At 40.9% G+C, this 26,574-nt stretch overlaps 1 long non-coding RNA gene across 2 annotated transcripts in view; it reads left to right on the top strand.

The window, feature by feature from the left end:
• The first annotated feature begins 1,676 nt into the window (after positions 1–1,676).
• LOC131700649 (uncharacterized) overlaps positions 1,677–26,574 on the top strand; it is an 81,601-nt gene continuing 56,703 nt past the window's right edge. For both annotated transcript variants that reach the window (XR_009308456.1, XR_009308457.1), the window contains exon 1: positions 1,677–1,745. This is a non-coding gene — a long non-coding RNA (uncharacterized LOC131700649). The remainder of the gene's footprint in view (positions 1,746–26,574) is intronic.

The following is a 26,574-nucleotide window of genomic DNA, read 5'->3' as shown; positions in this document are numbered from 1 at the left end:
AATAGAGAGAGATGAACAAGAAAAACAAAAACATGATCCAATATACTTTGTTCAAACAGTACCTTCAATATGTGTTACCCAGCTTTAGAGCGAACCATCAGTGCTTGAGCTTTCCTAACAGACAAGCTGAAAAACACAGCGTGGAAGGCCAGTCCATTTACCTGCAAAGCCACAGAAAGCATTGCACAGCAGAGCACAACACAAAACAACACAGAAGAGCACAGAGCAGCACAGCACAGAACAGCACAGCACAGCACAGCACAGCACAGAGCAGCACAGCACAGCACAGCACAGCACAGCACAGAACAGAGCAGCACAGCTCAGTACAGCACAGCAGAGCACAGAGCAGAGCAGCACAGCAGAGCACAGAGCAGCACAGCACAGCACAGAGCAGCACAGCTCAGCACGGCACAGCAGATCACAGCAGAGCACAGCACAGCACTCTCACACTGTGCTGGGGTCTATAAATACGGAACTGGTACTTAATTTCCATTAAAAACAAAACAGAAGCGCGTTTTACTTGTACAGAAAACAGTAGCACACTCTCAATCTTTCTCTTCCTTGCTCAGTTGATTTTTTTTTTTTTTTTACAGAAAAGCCTCCCGCAGGGATTGGAAAGTGGAGCAGAAAACAGATAAAAATAAAAGTATGCTGACACAGAGCAGAGTTATTAAAGACTGGTCTCCAGGTACAGAGCGTCTAGGTAATAAATCTATAGCCGCTTCTTCCATCTGAGCGCTGCATGCAAGGAACAGGACCCCAGGAAGCAGACAACCTGAAGCGTTTAGTGTGCCTTCAACTGAATTGAAGTAGAAGAGGGGTGGGGTGTATCTGTTACCTATCCCCGTGCTGCATGGCCGGGGCTCAGCAGAAGCGTCTCTAAGGGCTGGTGCTGCTGGGGGCCCCTGTCTCCACTGCAGCAGGACTGAGGGAATTGAGAGGCTCATTCTGATCCCCAATGCTACACTATTTCTTTAGATCTTACAGATATGTTTCCAAAGCATTTTACTTACTTTTAAAGACTTTCTATGAAGTATTTGTACTCCAGTGTACTCACAATGATGCTGTCCATATCCGTTAAGCCATCTCACAAAGGAATATTTAACTAACCAGTGCAGTGGTAACAGCGACAGAGCCAGTGAGATAGAGGGGGAGTGGGGTTAGGAAGAGAGGGGGTGACAGGGTGATATCTTTGGAATCACAGCTCTATATAATACCAGTTTATTTTAACATGATCATATGAATTAGCTGGGACATGTATCCTGTATCAGAAAGTGATTCTGTGTGAATTAGCTGGGACATGTCTCCTGTATCAGAAAGTGATTCTGTGTGAATTAGCTGGGACATGTCTCCTGTATCAGAAAGTGATTCTGTGTGAATTAGCTGGGACATGTCTCCTGTATCAGAAAGTGATTCTGTGTGAATTAGCTGGGACATGTCTCCTGTATCTATTCTACCAGTCAAAAAGTGGTACTGTATGTCTGCATTTAGAATTAGGTAGTGTTATACAGTATATAGCTAAGAAGTCCTTTAAATCAAGTGGCATGTCTTCATTCTCAGCCAAGCAGATGCAAAGCAAAGCCTCAGTAAATACGTGTTGCCAGGTGGATTGTGTTCTGTCCCTTTAAGAACAATGAAGACCTGAAGTTTGAAATGAGCTTTGAGCCCATGTGACTCACTGGCTACCTGCAGGAAGTGATCTGGTGAGGACTCTGATGCTGGAGGAGAATCTTTATCCATCCTGGGTAAATATCCATGCATTTTTATTGTTATTATGGGAAAAGGATGCAACTTAGGGGGAAGTGCTGGAATAAAGCGGAATCATTTGTATTGATGCATGCAAGCAGATGCTAAGAAAACCCAGACTGGGGTTTGACCCATGTGTTCGTTTGTGATGTTTGTTGTGCATTGAATTAATACATGGGAAATGTTCTGTGGGGTGCAAAGACATCACAGTAAACTTAATAGTGAGGCTATCCTGAGAAAGCAAATACGACAACCATCAACAGACCATAGATGAATGTGGTGTCCAGCAGATATCAGACCCCATTAATATGGCCGCTTCTCACAACTGAGCTCTACCTGCCTGTTGGTTATTCTATTGGCTGCTTTGTATTCTTTAAGCGTTCACGTCCTGCTACTCTCCATGGCTTTAATCATTTTAATGGATAATTCCAGGACTGTCAGGATCTGGTAGTTTTCAGTGTGATGGGATTTTGAGTCGTACCCCTGTAATCGTGTTTCACAGCCACAGTGTTCGCGCAAACTCTGTTATGATCTGCATTTATTTGTCCTGCTTCCATACAAGAGAGGTTTCTTCAATTGTATTATTATTATTATTATTATTATTATTATTATTATTATTATTGTTACTAATAATAAACTGTACTTTTTGTGTTTTTGAAAATAACAAACACCACAGCTGAAAAAGCTTCAATTAACAACAAACAAACGATTTGTTTAAACAGAATGTATTCACCTCCCATTGGAGCTGACATGTTGAACACATTCAGCTGAAAGCTGGAGTTACTGTTTTGCAAAACTGGATAGTATACTTTTTATATTGTGAAGAGTTAAAAAAAGAAAAACTAATTGTCAAAGTTAATACAATTGCAGCACAATGTGCGTCATTCCACATGCTGTTCATGGGGGTACGTTGTGCGCAATTATATCATTGGAATGAGCAGACGGTACAATCCATTCGTGCCACCAGGAGAGGTCTTTCCAAGGTTAGCGCAGTGTAAGATGTGTGAGCAGGAGACTGAGCCAAAGCACAACACCAGTAAATACTGTGCATTCAACTGTCATGAGATACAGTGTACTGGTCAGTATGAATCAGTATGAAGCTTGCATAGTCTTGAGAACTACTGGAGTTATTGAATAGTTTTAAAAGTTTCAATACAGTATTACATTGGTAGAGCTTTTCTATTGTTATTGGTACAAAGTGTCCAGTGAAATGCCCAGTGTTCTGTAGCATTTTAAAAATGTCTTCCAAGACACAGAGCAGCTCTGATAGCTCGCTCCATGTCTGGAACACCAGGGGCTCTTTAAGGGTTTCATGTTTGCATAGTGATTCCTTTCTTGGATTGCTTTCAAGAGCAGTCCCCTCCAGCTGCTGTGAAGGCTCTTAGTATGCAAGGTCCACATTGCCTAGGATACACAGCTTTACATCCCGACACCTGACATTTCAGAGGATTAACCAATAATCCAGTCAGCGAGCAGCACATGTTCTTGGATGCGATGAGCCTCCTGTGTGATGTTTCTTCTCCCCTTTTCATCGGATCTGCCCCGTAACAAGTAGCGGTGCCAAGCAGCACAATGGAGGCAAGCTGCCTTATTCACTGCTGCACTCGGTCACCTCCGGTCAGATCGTACTGCCTTATTCATTGCTGCACTCGGGCACCTCCGGTCAGATCGTCCTGCCTTATTCACTGGTGCACTCGGGCACCTCCAGTCAGATCGTCCTGCCTTATTCACTGGTGCACTCGGGCACCTCCGGTCAGATCGTCCTGCCTTATTCACTGCTGCACTCGGTCACCTCCGGTCAGATCGTACTGCCTTATTCATTGCTGCACTCGGGCACCTCCGGTCAGATCGTCCTGCCTTATTCACTGGTGCACTCGGGCACCTCCGGTCAGATCGTCCTGCCTTATTCACTGGTGCACTCGGGCACCTCCGGTCAGATCGTCCTGCCTTATTCATTGCTGCACTCGGTCACCTCCGGTCAGATCGTACTGCCTTATTCATTGCTGCACTCGGGCACCTCCGGTCAGATCGTCCTGCCTTATTCACTGGTGCACTCGGGCACCTCCGGTCAGATCGTCCTGCCTTATTCACTGCTGCACTCAGGCACCTCCAGTCAGATCGTCTCAGTTTACTTATTCATCTGGATCTCAGATGAATTCCTCTCATTTTCTATTTTCATCTTCCCCTCTGCAGGCCTTGAAAGAGTCTTATGATCTGCGTCCAGTTTTTGTTCGTGTACTAGTTCTGCTTGTTTATTTTCACTGGTATGGGAATGAAGCCAGAACGTTGTTTCCTTTAAACAGTGATATGGATTTTCTTTTTGATAGACTACCTGTCCTAACAAGTCTCCCTCTTCTTACTGATTTGATCTTCCATTAGTAGATGGCTCCAGTAGTGCTTCTTATCACAACACTTCTTCCAAACTGCTTTTGGCTGTGTGGGTTGGTTAGATAATTTGTTTTATGAATGATTCAATGTTTTGATTTTTATTAAGAAACTAACATATTGTTTCATGCATGAGCACACAGAGTAATTATACCTCTGTATTTGTCTTCTAATGGCAAAGCAGAAAGACTCCAGGGGGACCAGCATAATGCAGTTTGTATGGATTTCACTTGTAAATAATATTGGAAATGATGTGTGCGTGCAGAGGATGACACACAAGAAACAAACGCATCCCTTTTCTGGTGAGTGCTTCTAACAGATCATGTCTGATGATCGCTGTACCCCAGTGCCCCAAACCTGTAACACATCCCATTAATAGGACAGGGGGGTTCTCATGAACAGTTTATGTTCTGTGACTGGTAACGTTGCATAGAAAATTAGACCCACAAACTTGAATACATTTGAATAAATACATGAAACAAATCCTGGGTGTGACACGTCCTTGAGTCCTATTCCCTGCCTGATCTCAGCTTCAATATCAATGGCACTGTGGCTGTCATTTTAAGGCTAAATAGATTTTGTTAATTGTTAGTTTCTGGACTTTAAAGGTAGCATATTAACCACTGTTTGAAAATCACAGGTACTGTGCATTTCTTTATTGTTAAAAGTAGATTATATTGCATTCATAAGGATGTGGTGGGAGGAAAACCTAAAAATACAGCCTAAAAAACTGTACAAAGAAATGTATATTACAGCTGTACAACCTTCTGAAACCCCTTTGATGAAATCTCAGGAATGTATTGCTTTAGAAACAGTTTTGGTGAAACAGGTCTCTGGGCAAACACAGTAGATTACATGGGATCAATAAGTATATGAATTAAGTGAAGTGCACTTTTAATTATTTATAAACAACCTACTAATATATATATATATATATATATATATATATATATACACACACACACACACACACAATGTATATATATTATATACACAGTAGATATTATTTATTCATTAGTTAATTTGATAATACAAGACTTTCTAAAGATAAACACACTCAGGAAGCACACAAGTCGTTCAATAGAAAATTAAATATTTAATTAAAAATAATATTAATAGTACATGTCCTTCCATGTGAATTGTCCTGCCACTGAAACCCTGCTGGGAACGCTATGCATTGTGGGAGGCTTGTGAATTTGTTAACACTCAGCACCAGCTCACCTCCCTTCTAATACCAGTTAACAGGAATATGTTGTAGAGCATCAGCCACAGCGAGAATGTAAATGGAATATCTGTGGTTTAGGGGGCACTGCCTGTACAACTATCTGGAAGAAACAGTTTTCTTTTTGTTTTTACTGGACAAAGCATTTCAAAGTAGCAGAGTAGTTACCCTGAGTGAATACCTAATATCCATGCAGACAGAGCACTGCAGTGCAATGGCTTTCTGGCTTAGTTTATCGCAGACTCTTCTGTCCTTCTTTAGATACAAGTTGGTTCTAAATCTGTTGTGAACAGTGTGTTTCTGAAGATCACTTTTTGAATGTATTGTCCTGTCTTGTTCTATCTCTATGGTATGAGCATGAATGCCACACTTGAACTGTACTGCCAAGGACGCTCGGTGAAAACAAGACTTATTTTACCTGCCTGCTTCAGCATGTTAACATTTTTCTTCATGAAAATAATAATAATAATAAAATAATTTACTGTCAAGGATTTTTTTCTTCTTGACATGTGAAGGGCAGTCGCACCCCGCTATTCATTCCTGGGGTTCTCTCATGCAGAAACTGTGGAATTGTGTTGGACTGTGTGCTGGTTTTGTTATGTCAACTAAAGCTGGATCCACCAATGTCATTTCACAAGGGGAAAGGCTAATGTAATGCAACATATCTGAAAAGCATTACTTGAACTGACTCTGAAATCTTAGTGAGTATGGATCAACTGTTTTTATACACTAGTTCCCCAAGACATACATACATTCAAGGGTGTTCTCTTTTTAGACCATCGATAGTAAGGTACATCTATTAGAATTAGCCACTGACCCGTGTATGATCCTGATCTCGAAGGAGTAGTCCATTAGTTTAGCTCACCTTTGCTGTAACTCCAGCTAGTCCTCATTAGCATATCAAACCGGACCTGCTCTTGAGAATTGCATGTTTGCCTTGTTCTCAGCACTTCAAAGCTGATTGTTTCAATTGCATTAATTAGGGAGTTGGTCCATGTGTAAAATCTACTGCTGGTGCCCTTGATCGCTAAAACTAAGAAGGAGAATGAAGCCTGTGAGGTGATAAGCCTGAAGCAGGCCTGTCAGTCTCCACTGTTTACTCAGGAGTCTCTGGAGGAGAACCACAGTTCCTTCACAGTCAGACAATTCTCAATAGATTACACATGGGGAAAAAGTGGGGGAATCCTATTCAAATCTTGATGAGCTGAGTGAAATTGATCTGGGGTGGAAGGAGGGTCCTCCAGTGAGCAGCCCACACTGCAGACACTCCGTCATCGAAGGAGCTCAGCCAAGACTTTACCTGTCAGAGTCACATTGGTGCATACAGAGAGGATCATCCAGTAAATGGGACATGGGCACCACAGTTTGTCTAAAGATGATTTGACAGTGTGTAGAATATGAGCTTCAAAATTTAGTAAACTATGTTAAAATTAAACAAATAGTTAAATGGTAAATTAGACAAGAATATGCAGCAAGCATTTCCTGTCCAAGTTCTTTTCTAAAGGTGTACGTGAATTAAAATGATATCAGCAATGATTTCCATAATTAAAAGTTAACGGAGCAGTTCAATATGGAGCGCTAGCTGCCCCTGCCTTCTCAGCCTCAGTGACAGTTAATAATGATGCAGTTCCAGCCATTTCACCCACACCCAGAACCACACAGATTCCCCTGCATGTACACAACTGAACCAAGCCCGACTGCAAGGCTGCAGATTTCAATTTAGAGCTAGTCACTCCAACTCTCACTCATGTTCTCTCAATGCAATCCAGTGTTGTCATTCATGTATGTATGTATTCATGTTTGTTCCTGTGAATCTTAGTGCAGACTTATGAGTAGAGCTGTGGCAAAACTCTGCTAAATAGGGATTTTTGATATGAACTGCTTTACACACATTTCAGGCGAGCACAATAAAGCTGTACATGGTAACCAGGGATCACAGGGTGGTGTATGTGGTGACAACACTGTTATTACAACAAGCAGCACTTCAACAGTGTGCAACCCCAGCAAAATGAGACTCTGCAGTCATCACCAATTACTCCAATCATTAAATTTCCATGGTAAGAATGCTCATGCTAGAAACAGAAATGCTCTCTGGTGTTTGGTCTGCAGTACAAACAGAAATGCTCTCCGATGTTTGGTCTGCAGTACAAACAGAAATGCTCTCCGGTGTCTGGTCTGCAGTACAAACAGAAATGCTCTCTGGTGTTTGGTCTGCAGTACAAACAGAAATGCTCTCCGGTGTTTGGTCTGCAGTACAAACAGAAATGCTCTCCGGTGTTTGGTCTGCAGTACAGACAGAAATGCTCTCCGGTGTTTGGTCTGCAGTACAGACAGAAATGCTTTCTGGTGTTTGGTCTGCAGTACAAACAGAAATGCTCTCTGGTGTTTGGTCTGCAGTACAAACAGAAATGCTCTCCGGTGTCTGGTCTGCAGTACAAACAGAAATGCTCTCTGGTGTTTGGTCTGCAGTACAAACAGAAATGCTCTCTGGTGTTTGGTCTGCAGTACAAACAGGAATGCTCTCTGGTGTTTGGTCTGCAGTACAGTAAAGAGACACCCTGCTGACTCTTCTGTACACCACCATAGAGTGCCTGTTTTGTACTGGTCAGGAAACGTCAATATGAAGCCGTCTGCTGCCTGGGATAACACATTGCTCTGATTTATCTTTCCCATGAAACTGTTGCACTGTCACACAATTCAGCCGAGCCATTTCTGTTACAGCAGCCCTATCCTGTCATGGTGTTTTATCACTGTAATTACATACAGCAACACACTACAAGCCCTCTGCCACTGCAGAGATTGCTCATGCACTATATGAGCAAAATGTCAGGGAAAAACGTCTGGAGAAGATCGCCGCGAGACAGCAATGAGATAGCAGCTCGGGTAAAGATGGAAATCTGATTATTATAGATCATCCCCATGGGGCAGACAAAGCTGCTGCCAATGAGTGTGTATTATATATAGTTACATTACTGGACTAGAAGGCACTGGGGGATATGTATTTATTAATATGTCTGCCTATCTATTAGAACTACTGATAATGTTTTTAGTTTTCTTTATTGTGGCAGCAAAAAGTACCCAGACTGCTCCTGGACATACAGTACAGTAGTTCCAGATGGATTGTGCTTGATTGAACAGGTCATCAGTGTTATTCAAAAATATCTTTAATACAGCTTTGAAATCTTCACGAGATCATGTTTTAAAGAGAATAATGAATGCAGCCCTTTTCAAGTGCACAAGGATCAGCAGTGAAGAGTTCCTTTTAAGGAAGGGAAGGTGGGTTTGCTGGAAGGAAGAAACGGTGGGTTTGCTGGAAGCAAGGGAAGGTGGGTTTGCTGGAAGGAAGGGCAGGTGGGTTTGCTGGAAGGAAGGGCAGGTGGGTTTGCTGGAAGGAAGGGCAGGTGGGTTTGCTGGACTTTCACATCAGGTAAGTCTTAGGAGTTGCAATAAAGAGCGCTGCTTTTTTCCTTTGAGAAGACCTAAATCAAAAAGTCTGATACATTTTTCATTGAACTTTAACAAATGGCTTTTTCAAAGGTCAGAACCGTCAAACACATGTCAATGGAAAAATAAAGATCATTACAAGATTATTTTTTGATTTTTGTATTGTGTCTTTTATTAAAGCAGGAACATCTTCATCACTAATTCATTCTGGGACACAAGGCATGCTAGATGTGAAGTGCTCACCACAAATGCATCTCCTTATTAATGTCTTCCATTGTGTTGTCTTTCTCAGCCAATGCCAATAAGTGATCTGGCTCTCTCTCTCTCTCTCTCTCTCTCTCTCTCTCTCTCTCGATAGATAGATAGATAGAGCTTGAAGCTGTTACTCCCTACATGTATTTCCCATCGCATTACACACACACACACACACACACACACACACACACACACACACACACACAGAGGCTCTCAGTTTGCAGTCTGAAGATTGCAACAAGAAGAAAAATATTTTTCTCCACATAAATTCATGTAAGTAGCTGCAACCCTGCTGCTGGAGCATCTTTCAGACTGTTTATCACTGCATTTTGCAGCATGCACTTGTGACATTCATATACAAATACTAATGGTAATAATGGTGAATTCTGATGCATGCTGACTGTTAAGCCAGTAATACAGATATTAAAACTAAATGCACTGTAAATGAGCATGTGGTGTTCTTTCAGGTCAGGCTCTTCTCTATACAGTATGTACATGCTCTACTTACAACTCTGACTTCTTCAATCCCAAATGATGCTATTAGACTTCCCAATGGCATTTACACATCTGGCTGCATGATAAAAACAGCCCAGAAACATGCATTTACTAAACTCTGTAAACAGGGTGTGACAAACCTGAGACGCAAATTACTCTGCAGAATGTAGTTTTGCAGAGTGGCAGGTGTAGGGTATTTGTCTGTTTTGTCCAATGGATAAATGTTTGAATGAGTAACCCCCAGTGCTATCCCATATGTTCAATGTGATCATGTATTTGAGGAAGTGGTCTAAATACACCGTGTTATTTTGGAAGGATAGGTCATCTCTTTTTTCAGATGTATGAATTAAATGTGAATAAAAATGCAAATGAAATGTAATTAATAATTTACAGATATTGTTTAGAGATATGCAGTTGCTTCTATCTCTTCAAGGTGTTCAGAGACTGCATTGTGTTCCAATATAAAATAGCTTCTGGATACACCCACATACGAGTAAACACATGCACTGTTACCAATGCTAACTCTTCAGTTTCATTGCAACAGGAAATTATTATTTGCATATTCTATTCCTTAAACATTTGAACCCTTGTTTCCTTACTGACGATTTGAATAAAGTTTTGCCAGGTTTCAATAACTTGTTCGACTGCAAAGCAGCCAGCGAGGCCCCATTCCCATGCATATGACTGTAGACTAGATACTGTGAATATTGTATTTAATGTCATTATTTCTAATTGTTGTTCATATATTTAAATGCTTCTAGGTTGTCATATATAACTACTTATAATGAACCCTAGAAGGTTCACAGAGTCATTACCATGTGATTACAGTGCATGGCTATTCAAGTTGTTATACTTAATATTGTGGATGGAGTGTTTTTTTTTTGCAGATTAAGGTTTTATAATTTCTTTTTAATGAGAGCAGTTTGTTGTTTTAATGCTGGCTGTGCGGTTCTTAACAAATATAACCTAATTAGATCCATCCTGGGGATTCCCATGTGCTGCAGTACTACATGCTCGAAATCGAGTATGAAACCAACAAGAAACAAAGACTCGTTCAAATGATTCAAGACGTTCTGGCATGCACAAGTACATCTGAGATCAAAATAAACAGGCATGAAAAAATGAACAGCAAAGAATAGCCATGAGGTATGAAATACAGACAGCTAGACTAACTGCAATTGAACTGCACTGAACTCCGCTTGTAATTGAAGTTGCATTCATTTAGTCTCTTACTACACTTCCCTCAAGTCCTACCAATCAAATGTGGTTTTTGTATCAAACTTTAAATTGCATTTGTTCAGTACAGACAGCATGCAGTTCCAGTGAAGGGATGTTGAATTGTAATGAGACTATTGTGTGGTTTTCATCTCAAACAAACTTTCACTGTTTCTTATTCCTCATCCACAGGACTAGATTGATTCGTTATTTAATGATTGACATATTAAGGAAGGAAAAAGAAAAGATGAAATAACAATCAGTGTTGCTTCATTAAACACTGAAGCATTTCACATATTTACACATGTATTCAGAACGCTATTAAACTGTTTAAACAAATGAGTGTGATCAACACAAAGTGCAGTTAAACCGGGGAAGCAATTTACAGCAGAACCAGCGAGTGGGAACTGTAATGAACAGCCAAAGGGGAGCCTGGGAGATATTCCAGGAGTTCACCTGAGGCTGGTTTATAGAACGTATATCACACTATCGATGGCCTACAAATCCCCATAGTTCTCTTAAACCATTCCCGTGTTTAGTAACAGGCGGTCAGTGGTCATTCTCACAGCAATCTCATCGTGACCCCTTACCAAAGTGTGAAGCATTCTCACAGCTTCCATAATCCAGAATCATTTGATCCTCTTTGTACGGAATCTGAGCTTTCTTCTTGATTTCTTAAGTTATTAACAGCACAGGTCTCAACAGGAGAAACAAACTGCTTTGAGGTGCAATGGAGGGAAGTAAAAGGTTTGTTGGAAGATTAGGCTGCATGTTTTATTTACTGGCATGTAATATTTCTTTGTCTTATGTGATTTCAAAATTCAATTCATCATATCCCCAAAAATAAGTAGCACGTAGTATATTTGACCCCTCTCATCTTGAAAGTGAAGAGTATTTGTCTCCTGTCTTTTATTGTTCATCACAGTTCATTCCGGCTGGAATGTTTTCCACTGCTTTACTTGAACGCCAGTCCCTCCCACAGTAATGAATGCCCCGGTATCCCTCTTCCTGTTCCCAGAATGGTGGAGACAGCGTGAAGCTCTGTTCCTTTCGCTCCTCTCTTGGGAATTTGCCCTTTTTGACCTGCAGCGGTTGTCCCAGACCCTTGTTGAACATCTTCTGATGCCTCCAAGTTTAAAAACATCGCCTGCATACTGTACTGTATACTTTTCAGTGAAACTAGAATCTTCTTCATTTTAACTTCTGGGGAAAGAAAACTACAAATTTCAGGAAAAAAAAACAACGTATCCAGTCTTTAAAGTGAGATGATCTGATTATTATTATTTATTTCTTAGCAGACGCCCTTATCCAGGGCGACTTACAATTGTTACAACATATCACATTATACATTATTTCTACATACAATTACCCATTTATACAGTTGGGTTATTACTGGAGCAATCTAGGTAAAGTACCTTGCTCAAGGGTACAACAGCAGTGTCCCCCACTGGGGATTGAACCCACAACCCTCCGGTCAAGAGTCCAGAGCCCTAACCACTACTCCACACTGCTGTTTCCATGGGTTTATCTGATAAACCCATGGAAACGGATATGAGAAACTTCAAGTTAAAGAATCTTCAGAGCACCGGTGTTCTACCTTTGTATTGAGAGTGTTTATTTCCTTTACAAAAGCTAAATGCAAAGCAGCTGGTATTAAATTGTTGTACAGCGCAGGGCTCGCTTTTCCAAGATGAGTTTAAATTAAAGTGACTCTCAGATTTCAGGGTCCTGGCTGACATTTTCCAGTTTGATTCCAATATATTTTCCTGCAGGGCTCTGTAAAGGGACTGAAACTGATCCCAGGACCCAGGCAGGCACTGACGTGACCCCACCAGTCTTGTGCCATGAGTTACGTTTCATTCTGGTTTAGCAATGTTTGTTTCTACAACCTCCCCCTCATCTGTGTTAGCAGTGTATATAAAAAGAGGGGAGGGAGACTGTAAATTAGAAAGAGCTAAGAGCATGAAGTCTTGAGAAACAACGTTCTGTTTTTGTTGATGTGCAGTACTGTTATTTATTGTGAATATTGTGAAAGGCAAGCCTGTATTCAAACCTTAAATTCCTTTTCATGAATCATTCTGAAAACATTCTTGCCCGTGTATTCCACTGTTTCCAGGGGATACTGTTTTCACGTGCTTTAGGAGTGGTCTAAGTGCAGTATGTATTGAAAACAGCATTGACTAAGTGATGTGTGCAATAACCAGAGCACTCAATATTTAATCAGGAGATTGGGAGAGTGCCCTTTTGAAATATGATTGCCTTTAATAAAGTAAATTATCTTCTGTTCTCCTTTTCATTCAATGCATTGGGCTGAGATTCCAATTCATTACAATGGGATATACAATGGAAACATACATGAAGTATGCAATGGTACTTGTTCTCCTGAGCTGCATGCCAGTAGTTCCAGAATACTGCTGGGATAATGGAGGCTCGGTACAGATCTGAATCAGTGCTCGAACGATGAGTGTGCAATTACATTTTTCAAAGGTCTTGCCAGTATTTTTATGTGTCTATAAAAATAATTGAAACAGAATGAAATAATGATGTGGTGATGATCCAGCTGGGAGTCCCTGAGCCAAGTCTGTTCCTTTCAGTCCTCTCTTGCAAATTGGTGCATCACACTAGTCTACTGAATGACTAAAAGATGCAGTCCAGATCAGGACGCTGTATCACAGGACTCCTGTATTCCTCTTCATCTCTTTGCTCCAATGTACATGGAGAAATTCAAGCTAATGCGGACTAAAGTTAATGAAATGGGTTCAGAGGGAGCATTTCTAAATAGAAAGCATGCCATTGAATCATTGTACAGGACATCGATGCCTGTCTGTGTACGATCTAAGAGAGTGCTGTCTGTGTTTATTCCTACTGTCTTTTAAAGTGTTTGATCAGCATAGCCTTGTAGCATTGTTATGTGGAACTGCCGATTTTAAATCCTCGGTGGTTCAGTAATGGCCAGAGGTTGACACTGAAATTGGGGTTGCACATTCATCTTACTTCAGTTTACCTTTTGATCCTTTGGGGGGCTGAATACCAGGAACTTTGCCAATGGTGGAATAACATTTCACAAATGTTGGAGCTACATTTGTCAGCAGTGATCCAACTAAATAAATTTATAAGCAAATTAAAAAAAAAAAAAAATTTAAGTTATTTTTTTCTCGACAAGGCAACATTGTATCCCTGTCCAGCTCTATAGAACTAAATATTGAAAACATTTTACCCATAGTTCTATTTGCTGTTGTTCCATGTGGAATGACAGCACCATACAGTTCCTAAAGAGAGAAGGTGCTAACAGTACCTTTCTGTAAATGAATACAGCTCCTAATGAGAGAACGTGCTAACAGTACCCTTCTGTAAATGAATGTCTAGTTTGGAGTGTGAAGATCCTCCAGTCTTGAATTTTCCATGCTAGATCAAATTAAAGTGACATTGTATTGTACCATTACTGTACATAGGAACAAGTGGGCACCCAGTACAGTCTGGCACTCATGTTGGGTGCCTGGCTTGTTGTTATAAGGAACCTGGTTTTATTCCTGTTTAACTTTGCAAACCTAAGAGCATTGAAAGGTGTTGAGTGTATCAGTATGTCAACCTATTGATTTACTGTCAGAAATGTACCATTAGTGTTCTTTCTGAAAACCACCGAGCATGTTCAGAGGAGGCAGCCTGCGGGCCTTTCTGAAGGGGAGATGAGCCGGCAGATACAGTGCTGGAGTGCGGACGCCATATGAAAGATGAAGCTCTCTGGTGTGGGCATCCACAATCCGGGGAGGCAGGAGAGGGCAAGGAGATGGCTTCCTTTTCTTTTTTAAAGATCAACGAGAATGTCTCCATGTACATTGGAGCAAAGAGATGAAGAGTAGTACAGGAGAGTGAAAGTGGCAAGCGTGGATTGAATACTAATCCCAAACCTTGCATTTAAAGATTAATTCAAAAAGTCCCCTTTGACAAGCACACCTACACAAGATGAAGACAGAAGATATATATATATATATATATATCATTTTACAGAAATACTTTTTAAAGAATATCCACAGTATTTTTTTGTCCATTTTGAAAGCACAATTTGTTCTTCTTTTTTTATGAAGAAGGATTCATACCTATTATCATGCTGCCTAAAGGGCTAATCCCTAGTGGGGTGCTTCAAGCTTTAAATAAAATGTTCATTAACTAGATCTATTACAGAGACGCTACAAGAGCAGAGGAGACTGCGGTGGCTGCTGGAAAATAAAACCTTTTCCCTGTTCTTTCATTACATTTATTGAGGATACAATCTTTATTGATCTGATAAACAGCTTGTTCCAGGCCACCCTTTCATTAAACACAGTTGCAGTGTTTATGTAGATGATGGGATTATTCTTGTTATACTAATCTTCGTGTAATTAATTAGGAGGCTGATTTAACCTAATAATAGCTGTGTTTTAATGTGTCATATCATTGTTCAGACATAGCTAAAGCAAATGCACTGTAGTGTTCAAATAAAATGATCATTCAGTAATTCCCACAAATATAATATATCTTTGCTGGATATAGAAGCTGAAAGATGTTTGAATTGATTTCCACGTCATGTATCAGTAACATGACAACCTGTACATGCACACAGAATGGGAATGGGTTTGTTGTGCCACTAATTCTTTAAGAATGAGTTTTGCCTCAGTGTCAGGGCTTGTTGTAAAGTTGTATGAAGAGCACCTGACTATTGTTTAATGTAGGGCCGCCTTCAGATATTGGCAGTTTACAGACACAAACATGTGCATGGATGCTGCTGCTAGTGCATCCTTAGTTCTCTCACACTTTAGTTTAAGGGTCCATTTATAACGCAAGACGGACAATTATTAGCATACAGTAACGGTTTATTCCAAAAATATTTCAGCAACTCATTGCTGGTGTGAAGCTTCAGGACAGGCTAAGTAACTCGACTGCTTCTTCTCGATTCCTTTTCTTACGTGTTTGTTCTTTAAACAATGTATTGCTGTATTGTAACTGACAACTTTAAAATGGGGTTTGTGATCGTGTCGCTTTAAAATGGGGCTTGTGATCATGTCAATTTAAAATGGGGCTTGTGATCATGTCAATTTAAAATGGGGCTTGTGATCATGTCAATTTAAAATGGGGCTTGTGATCATGTCAATTTAAAATGGGGCTTGTGATCATGTCAATTTAAAATGGGGCTTGTGATCATGTCAATTTAAAATGGGGCTTGTGATCGTGTCAATTTAAAATGGGGCTTGTGATTGTGTCTCTTTAAAATGGGGTTTGTGATCGTGTCAATTTAAAATGGTGCTTGTGATCGTGTCTCTTTAAAATGGGGTTTGTGATCGTGTCGCTTTAAAATGGGGTTTGTGATCGTGTCTCTTTGAAATGGGGTTTGTGATCGTGTCTCTTTGAAATGGGGTTTGTGAACGTGTCTCTTTGAAATGGGGTTTGTGAACTTGTCACTTTGAGTGGAAGTCATCAAACCCATTGTAACTTGTAATTGTGATTGGGCCCCTCCAAAGGTAAATGATTATTTTACACTTAGAGCAGTTTTCTGCATTGTTACTCTCTCCGGTCCAGGTTACTTCATTATTTTAACGATTCCACTTGTCCACAGGGCAATTACTTGGAAGAAAATAAGTTTTACATGGTATAATAATATAATTAAAACTGAACAGCATTTAGAAACCATTAAAGTGTTTGAAAAAAATCAAGTACTGTTCATTTGAAGCACAAAGGCATGACAGTACTTCAATACAGACCACAGAGTCACTCAGAGATTTTCTCAACTAAATTGAGCTGTTTCTCTGTTTGGCTCCTAAATAACTTTCAACTTTCAGTTATTTCTGTCTGTCTATATGTAGTGAACGGCAGCTTTTGGGATGGCTTTCTGGGGTGAGCAATTCAAAGGTCAGAGGCAAATGAAATGGTGATGATCTGTCTTCTAGACCAATAAAAAAACAAAAAGAAAACAAAAAAACCTCAATCCTCGATCCCCACAATGAATTGTTATGAGATGAGGTTAAAGCTGAACGTCAAGGACAGTGTGCATGTCCAGTGCAGGCCAGCCGGGACAGCGACTGAATGAATGACTTCATGTTAAAATGCCTAGACCCTTGACCAGGCCTTGGGTTTTGTGCTGCTGTTCTTGAGTGTGATGTGGAGCATCTGCGTCACACAGTCTGAGATGTTGCTGCAAATGCTCCATTGTAAGACAGGAGCCAGTCTCAGCTCTGCAAGGAACCTGCCAGGAGAAGGTAGAGCTCAGAGTCTGAAGTCTGCTCACATGACAAGTTTACAGAACTGGTACATGCAGTGAAAGTCTTTCAACTTGGAGCAGCTGAATTTACAATAATAATCAACCTTTTGAGTTGCTGTACAATGAAATTAGAATGCTGTTAAGAGGAAGAGCACACTTATCTGTTTTAAATCTGAAAGGGTGATTATATATTCTTTGAATGCAATCATGTTATCTTCACTTTTATTCTTAATGTTGAAAATAAGAAGACTTATTACATAAAGTGTTCTGCCACACATTGTGCGTGACTATGTAATGCACTTTTCTCTTGAAAAATAGCGACAGATAGAATTGACAAAGCAAGCATTAATATTGTACAGATCATTTCATTCGTATTTGTATTTTTAGTTGTGTCTGGTTATCCTTTCCACTCCTGCAGGGCTCCAGGTAGTGTATTTAATTTAAAGTTATTTGTTTGTCTGCAAACTCTGCCTTGACTACAAGAGTGAAGCGGCTCCTGTTATGATTTATAAGCAGAAAATCACAACCCTGCCATTGAAAGGGTCAGGCAAAAACACGATATGAAAAATGGCTGGGCTCCTTCTTCATTAGTCTGGGCTTTGCTTTGGCCACAAAACAGAAGCCTGTCTTGTCAGCTTATCTTTGTTTTTAGCTGCTTACACAATACCACTGCTTATCTAAACAAACACTTGCTGTTTTTCTCATAAAGGTACGGTGCCCCCCGCTGCCAAAGACGTGACAAGTCCATGTTCCTAATTGTAACCCTCTATTGCACAGCTCACATGACAATTCCATGTTCCTAATCGTAACCCTCTGCACAGCTCACATGACAATTCCATGTTCCTAATCGTAACCCTCTGCACAGCTCACATTGCAATTCCATGTTCCTAATTGTAACCCTCTATTGCACAGCTCTTTGCAGATTCAGGTTGTATTTGTTTTCTCAGCCACAGCTAGCATGCTCTAAACTGGGAATGGTTCAATTCAATGCTGTAAACTGGGAGCGGTTCAATTCAATGCTGTAAACTGGGAATGGTTCAATTCAATGCTCTAAACTGGGAATGGTTCAATTCAAAGCTGTAAACTGGGAGTGTTTCAATTCAATGCCGTAAACTGGGAATGGTTAAATGCAATGTGACCCTCTTACCTTTGAGCATCAGGCTGGTGTGACCTGCTGTACTGCTAATTTAAAAATAAAACACATTGCCACAAGCCTACATGTGTTCATAATGATCACAACAAGCATGAGCAAAATGTTTGCACCTATAATAATGAGTGTTAATGTAGAGTACTGAGCGGTAATAGATTGCAGTTCACAGCTGCAGAGGGTCAATTGATCTTGCTCCCATGCCATGAGCTCTCCAAGATGACCTTGAACAGCCACACTTCAAAGAATGAAGAAAAACCAAATGAAAGGATGTATCTGATAACCTGGGCGAAGTGTTACTTGTACAGTATTACACTGATTATATCAGATTATACAAGGTGGGAATTAGAAGTATTAAAGCATCAGTGATTATTTAGTGTTACAAATCAAAGTAAATCACATGCCTTTTTGTTAAATTATTCATAATTCATATTTTACTCTGCCCAATTAAATTACTGTGTTACCATGACATTTCTTCAAAAGTGTAGTTAAATATGATAAAGCCTGGCTGTAAGTGTGGGGGAAGCATACTGGGCACCTCATTTCTACCTAAACCCAGTGGAGTAAGTTAGGAGTAAACTTTAGAGTCGGAAACAAGATTGCAAATGTTGATTTGTCTTTTTTAATCGATAAAAGAAAATATGTTTTATAACAGTCATCTGGACGAAATATGAACTGCAACAAAATACTGATTTAATTGAATGGAGATTAGATGTGCTTTAAGGAGAAGCCTGCGTGGCTTGAATATCTGATGGATTCATACCTTTGATGAGGAGGGATTTTGCTATGGAAGCAACATCAAAGAAGCAGGACAGGGAACCATATAGGAATTGGCAAGCTTGGGGCTCTAGAAGGTGCGCATGATTTAAAAGCTCCTTTAATGGGAGCCATTAACCACAATCATGAAGTTACCAGAAGCTGTGATCTTTCATAGATCATTTGATCCATAATGAATGGCAGTGTTTTGATGTTCGCGATTATGTTGGTCCAAGCTGCCTCCTCTGGTTTGAGTACATTTCCAGGCAAAGTGAAATTAATTTTATAGAATCCAGGTGTCCGCAGATTAATTCTTACATAAATGTTAAAAGAAAATCTATTATGAGATATATGGAAACTCTCAACCCCTAACCATGACAACTACAAGAGTAAACTACCCCTGACCATGATACCTACAAGAGTAAACTGATCCTACCATGATAACTACAAGAGTAAACTACCCCTGACCATGACACCTACAAGAGTAAACTGTGACTGCTGATTCACATTGGTATTGTTCACTGTATAGGGAAGGCCAATGCGTAACACAAAGAATACATTATGATCTACTTCCCCTTACAACTGCTGCAATAGATCGTATTCAGCATCATGAAAGCATATCTGATGTGTTCTGTACACACACCCAGTTTACACATGCCCTTTTATATTGTTTTACTTCATTAACAATAAAAACGATAGGCAGTGTTTTCATAAACCAGTAGTATTCACTCAATGAATAGTTAATATGGGAGAGTAGTAAGCATTGACTTGGGCTATTGACAAAGGTCAGCTGCTTGATGCAATGTAATAGAGTGAAGAGAAGTTATCCATCAAATACGGTAAATGTGACATTCCTTTAATGAACAGAGTGCAATCGGTGTTAAGAGCATGTGAACAGGGTATTGATGAGAGCATGGAAAGCAGCAGATGAGAAAACTAAAGTGCAGTATTTTTCATCAACAAGTTCTACTAATGGGACACCTTCAAGGGACAAGTCTTGCTTCCTCGAATGCTGTTGGGATGTTGGCTGGGCTATTCAGTTTAGTACCGTCTCAAATGATCAAAATATCGGTTTGCAAAATACTTGGGCTTTGCTTTTAAGATGCCAATAAAAACCACTATTGCACCATTCAACCCATGGGTGGCACTGTCTGCAATTCTCCTCGACCTCTCTGCTGCCTTTGACACTGTTGATCACTCTATTCTACTATCATCTCTTGCTGACCTGGGGATCTCTGGCACTGCTCTGGCCTGGTTCTCCTCCTACCTCTCCAACCGCACTTACCAGGTAACCTGGCGTGGAGCAACCTCCACACCTCACCCTCTCTTAACTGGAGTCCCCCAAGGGTCAGTCTTGGGTCATCTCCTGTTCTCTCTCTACACCCGCTCCCTGGGCCCCCTCATCGCATCCTATGGTTTCTCATACCATTTGTATGCTGATGATGCTCAGATTTTCCTCTCCTTCCCCACCTCTGACTCCACCATCTCCTCCCGTATCTCTACCTGTCTGTCTGCTATTTCCTCCTGGATGCACTCGCATCACCTCAAACTCAACATCTCTAAATCTGACCTCCTTTTCTTTCCCTCCTCCTCCCCCTTCTCTGATCTCTCTATCTCTGTTCCTCTGGAATCTACCACACTCTCTCCCTCTTCCTCCGCTAAGAACCTTGGAGTCACCCTGGACCCCTGCCTCTCTTATTCCCAGCACATCTCCACTCTGGCACGCACTTGCCGATTCTTCCTGAGCAACATCCGAGGAATCCGACCCTTCCTCACCAACTATGCTACCCAGCTCCTGGTCCAGGCCCTGGTACTCTCCCGCCTAGACTACTGCAACTCCCTCCTGGCTGGCCTCCCTGCGTCCGCCACCCGTCCGCTCCAGCTCATCCAGAACTCTGCTGCCCGCCTGTTGTTCTCTCTGCCTCGCTTCGCCCACGCTACTCCACTACTCCGCTCGCTCCACTGGCTCCCGATCACCGCTCGCATCCAGTTCAAGACTCTTGTACTAGCCTACAGATGCCTTGACCAGACTGCACCCAGCTACCTCCAGACCCTCATCTCTCCCTACACCCCCACTCGACCTCTCCACTCCGCCTGCACTAGAAGACTAGCTCTACCTCCGCTACGCTCCCCTGCCTCCAGAGCCCGCTCCTTCTCCACCCTTGCTCCGTAGTGGTGGAATGACCTTCCTACAGATGTCAGGACTGCCCAGTCCCTGACCACATTCCGGCGCCTCCTTAAGACTCACCTCTTCAAACAGCACTTGTAGAACTCCTCTGTTTGTATCCTGGGACACTATCAACCTTCATGTAAATGTGCTTTATTTTGCTCTTATCTGCAACCTATTTTACTGCATTTAACCCTGTACTTCAGAATATTGTAATCTGCCAAGTGTTTAACCTGTAGTACTTTGTATTTAATCATATCCTGATGTAACTATCACTATTATCTGCTGTATTATTGAATTGTGGTTTGTCACATTTGTACTTTGCTTGAACAAAAGTTATTGTATTTCTTGCTCTTATTGTATTACTTGTATTGTAACACTTGAAATGTATTTGCTTACGATTGTAAGTCGCCCTGGATAAGGGCGTCTGCTAAGAAATAAATAAATAATAATAATAATAATAATAATAATAATAATAATAATAATAATAATAATAATATTCAGAAATTAATTTAAAATAGCCACAATTACCACGTGACATTGTTTTGTGTTTCTTTGTTTTTCATTAATGGAAAAGCCTGAACATAATACTAGTGAACTGCTGGTATGTATTGTAGTGTTAACCTTGTAATAAGTCCAGTCTATATGTGTGCTGGGTATGCTTATGTATTGTAACACAAGCTTTCCAATGCTGTCTAGTTTGATGGCTCTCTTGTTTTATGACAGTCATGGCTCGCTCACGGTTTCTTGCTCTGCTGGTGGGAGAGAGTCGGATATTTTATTTAATGACGCTTGTTGCCCTGTTTTGGCAGGAACTGTCAACATCATTTAGGTGGACAGAGCGCTCGCAGAGTGCTTTGACTGTACTGGGTAAAGCTTAATAAAAGGAATTCCTATTCCAGACATTACGTGTTCAGTTGGGGATACCACAAGTTCTTACAGGGTTTATACAATAAAAGTGAATGGATTTGGGGAGGTGTAATTCTATTGTACAGAAGGGAGCCTGGAACACAATGAGACTCAACGGAATTACTGGCAGCCGATGATATTGCATTCCACTTCTGTTCTCCGAATTCAATTAATTTAGCTTGCTGCGGAAGGAGAAGTTTTTGAAATTCAGGGCTCGCTCTCAGGTGTATACATTATTGTTTGTGCTGACCCTGAGTATATAAATCCCCTGCACCCCAGCGCTTTAAGACGGGGGTTGGGAGTCCCATAGAAAATGTTAACAGCATATCCCAGCTAGGTCAAGATCAAACTCAATTATGGAAGAGACTCATTGCAGAGCAAATTGATCTAAAGGTCTTAATGCGCGTCAAGGACGGCAGGCAGTGGAGCGTGCCGTCATCAAGATCCCGCTGCTCTAGTGAAGGGACTGGCTGAATTAGTGAGTTCAAAGCATTCATATCAAAGGTCCATGAGACCCAGCACTCACGTGAGCCCTGTAGTAAAACATTCCTACAAAGGAAGGAAGGTGATGATGCTCTTCCACAGTTCAATGTGGTCGGTAGTGGTCGTGTTTTTGAGGGGATAGGAGGGTGGTTAAATGCTGTAATTCAGGGAAAACGGTGTAAATACTAGTCTCTCTGCCAGCAGGCACTGATGGGCATACATATGCTCACTTGCTTAAAATATTTAGAATCAATGTATGGAACTTTGACAAATATATCTCCTTTAATGTATTAAAAAAAAAAGTTTTCAAACAATTAAAATAATTTTTTGCACAACAAAATAAAAGAGTATTTAGTTTGACCGTGTTGTGTAGAACTAGAAATAGATTGGTTAGCTAATTACTTTGGGGAGGAACAAAAAGTAACTGCACAGGAAAAATCAGTCCCACAGTTATTAATTCAAGCATAATGCATTCTGTCTCCATCACGTGAAACTCCATGTTTTACATCATTAACAAAGGTTTGAAATATTTAGGCAGCAGAGAAGGAGAAGACTGTCCTGGTTGTAAATCGAATCATGCTCATATCTTAAATGTGTCAGAGATGGATGGGACCCAAACCCTGCCTTGACACTTCAGGAAGGGAGACTTGTCTCCTTCTAAACAAGTACGTCTTGACCAGGGAACGAGCCCTGCTCTCTGGGGGATGTGCATCAGAACACTTCAAAGACATGTTAAAGGGAAGATGGATAAGTGTAGCCTTCCTCTGGAGCTCTGTACCTCACGTACGTGCTTTTATTTGAAAAGGTAATGAAATAAAAGTGGTCGATAGTTTTAGCCTACAGAGTGAAATGGAAGGTTTAGACAGGAATCTGTGGATCTCCAGTGTTGAGTCAACATCGCCCCCTGCTGGTGGGGAGGGTCAGAGCCACTGCAGACGCCCCCACTCAATCTTGGACTGTCTTATCTGAATTGATACAGCAGTATTAGGCTCCCTGTTGAAACTTGATGGATAGATGTCACCATTGCACTGCTGTTGTTATTATTCAGTACTGTCTGGATCCAGAAACAAAGAACGAAGCACAGCACATAGCATTCGACCTCGAGTCTTCTCAAACCACAGGCGGTTTGTACAACACTGTCTGGAAAGGCATACTTGGATTTCAGAACAAACTACTAGAAATGCTTACAGTAAAGAATTTGAAACATTGTTCAATATTTAATGACTTGTATGCTACTGTAATGATTTTATGCAGCTTAAGAACTTACAATTTCTGAGAGAATTGAACACAAATATCACCTGTTCATAAGCCAATGTTGTGTTTTTTTTTTATTTAAATGCCAAAACCATTAATTTAGATATATCACCGAAATGACCTAATCATATTTCATTTGTAAAAGGCTGTTCGATGTGGAAGAGGATTTGCTGATGGGACAGAAACGAAGATGAATGTCACAGTTCAAGAAAAGGCCTGTCAGAATGATCTAGGGCTGTTACGTTCCATGGCTGAGGCAGTGCTGGCCATTTAGAATGCTGCCAGAGCTTCTGTTCTTTAAACTAGTTGTCATGTTGTTCTCATAAATAAGTATTACCCTTTAGAAGTATTGATTTTACAAAATCAGATAGTCTCCTTTTTGCTACCATATGTTTGATATTAGATGAAATATCTGTTTTAAATGCATTAGATTTGATTAGAACAGGTCAAAAGGACGAATCAAGTTGCACTGAATGTGAAGCTGTATGCTTCTGGTGTAATATTGGAGGTCAGGGTTAACTAAACTAATTCTGATGTGCATTATTATAAGAGACTGGGTCCATGAGAAAGATCCAAATTGGATTTCAGACCTGATTTATGCTTGTGGTGCAGATAAAGTTCTGTCCTACTAATTTGAAAAGCTTTGTGTTTATACTGGGTATATTCTGCTTTATATATTCCACCCCCACTTGCTGGAATATAAAACCTGAAGCAGGTATGGGTCCCTTGAGGTATTGCATAACAATATATAGGTTGGACCTGAGTTTTCTGGATGGTCAGAGTGATAGAGCAGATTATCACTTAGGTACTGTCCATGGTGCTGAAACGGTGAGGTAGGATGCTCCATGAGGTTCATGTAATTGAAGCTGGTCAGAAGCGCCTCCCTGGGTATTTGATTGAGAATGTCACTGTTTAGGAGAAATCAGATGCACTTACTGAGCTTAGTCTTATCTATATACTGTTTTGTCTGCAATCATGCATCCATAGCCATGTGGTAACCTGGATCCTTTAGAAATGGCCTTTGAAATATTCAGACTCTGCGCAGCCTGGATCTCAAACAAAAGGATGCAAGATAATGGTAAGATTTGTTTTTGGGTCACTTAGGAACATTGTATCATATAATTAAACAAAAAGAAGAATTGACTTAAGATCAAGGTATTAGTAAAGACAACACAAAACAAGTTATTAATAATAGACTTGTGTTTTAACACAGTAAGAAAATGATCCTTTCCAATTAAAGTAATTATAATGACTTTCTCTCACTGCCAGATAAGCTGATGTTTCTGTGCATGAGATAGGGTTTGGAAAAAATCACTTTATTTGGCTTTGATTACCAAATCGCTGAGTGCAATTCAGAACAATTATAACGACTACAAGATGAGTCATAATGAATACAGTGCTATTTGCACTGCTAGAATGATGAGTCATAATGAATACAGTGCTGTTTGCACCGCTAGAATGATGAGTCATAATGAATACAGTGCTGTTTGTGTGTGCTGTGAACATTCATTGATTTGCCATTCTCTACAGAAGTGTCTTTTGAACCTTTCACTCTGGCCAGCAAAGCCTCACACAGCAGTGGCGATCTGCTGCCCTCGTTCTGCTTCTGACTTCAGTGGGATGTCAGCCAAGGCGTTTAGAGCAGAAGAGGCTTGCAAGGATTACAGGTTAATGAAATACCAAAACAAGAAATAAAAGTAGTCAAAGTAAAACTTCCACTTTCCAATTACTGATCTCAGTCACCTAGAAAATCTTTTAAGAGCAGAGGACGGCAGAGTCAGAGACATTGTGTAATTGCTTCTTGGCTGTTTATGAGTTGCTCTGTGATGCATACACACAATACAAACTGTAGTTGAAGTCTGTGGTGAAAGAATACTGCCCCAGAGTTTAAAATGGTGGCAGCAGCTCTGGGGCTCTCATCATTCTCCTCCCCCAGGTAATTCTATGAGAACACTGGGGCTTCATTCAAAATAGATGAATATGAGAGAGAATTCAACTCCCCTTGGCGCTTCCTTCATCCTTCTTGATGGTTTTTGACACAACCACAAATTAGCCGCTTTCAGAAGCTTATACTACTTTCATACTACTGTGTTTGAACTTGCTGTGACTCAGATAGCAAGATGTTCTCTCTCTTCCTGTCCTGGTCCGTGTTCCAGTGTGTTCTCCCATGTTCTCTCTCTTCCTGTCCTGGTCCATGTTCCAGTGTGCTCCCCCATGTTCTCTCTCTTCCTGTCCTGGTCCATGTTCCAGTGTGCTCCCCCGTGTTCTCTCTCTTTCTGTCCTGGTCCATGTTCCAGTGTGCTCCCCCGTGTTCTCTCTCTCTTCCTGGTCCATGTTCCAGTGTGCTCCCCCATGTTCTCTCTCTTCCTGTCCTGGTCCATGTTCCAGTGTGCTCCCCCGTGTTCTCTGTCTCTTCCTGGTCCATGTTCCAGTGTGCTCCCCCGTGTTCTCTCTCTCTCCCTGGTCCATCTTCCAGTGTGCTCCCCCGTGTCCTCTCTCTTCCTGTCCTGGTCCGGTTCCAGTGTGTTCCCTTGTGCTCTCTCTCTTCCTGTTCTTTTGGTTCTGGTTATATAGGGGAACCAATCAAGTGGCACTGGTGGCTTGCACCTGACTACAGTTGAGGTCCCAATCGCTTGTGACTGTGCCCATGATAAAATAATTAAAAGGATGAAAACACATACATGAAACTCCTTATTGGGGTCTCCCTTTGGGTACATAAAACAAATAAATGTAACCCCATATTGAGGCCTCCCTTTGAGTATAATAATAAAATAACACACAGCGTAAGAATACAATAAACATTACGACTAAAACCGTGTACAAATAAAAGCATCATTGAATAAAACAATTAAAACTTTGGTAAT

Source organism: Acipenser ruthenus, chromosome 24 (assembly GCF_902713425.1).
Source record: "Acipenser ruthenus chromosome 24, fAciRut3.2 maternal haplotype, whole genome shotgun sequence".
In the NCBI taxonomy this organism is placed as follows: Eukaryota; Metazoa; Chordata; class Actinopteri; order Acipenseriformes; family Acipenseridae; genus Acipenser; species Acipenser ruthenus.
The sequence above is the reverse complement of the archived record's forward strand: the minus strand, read 5'-3'. Positions and strand labels throughout refer to the sequence as shown.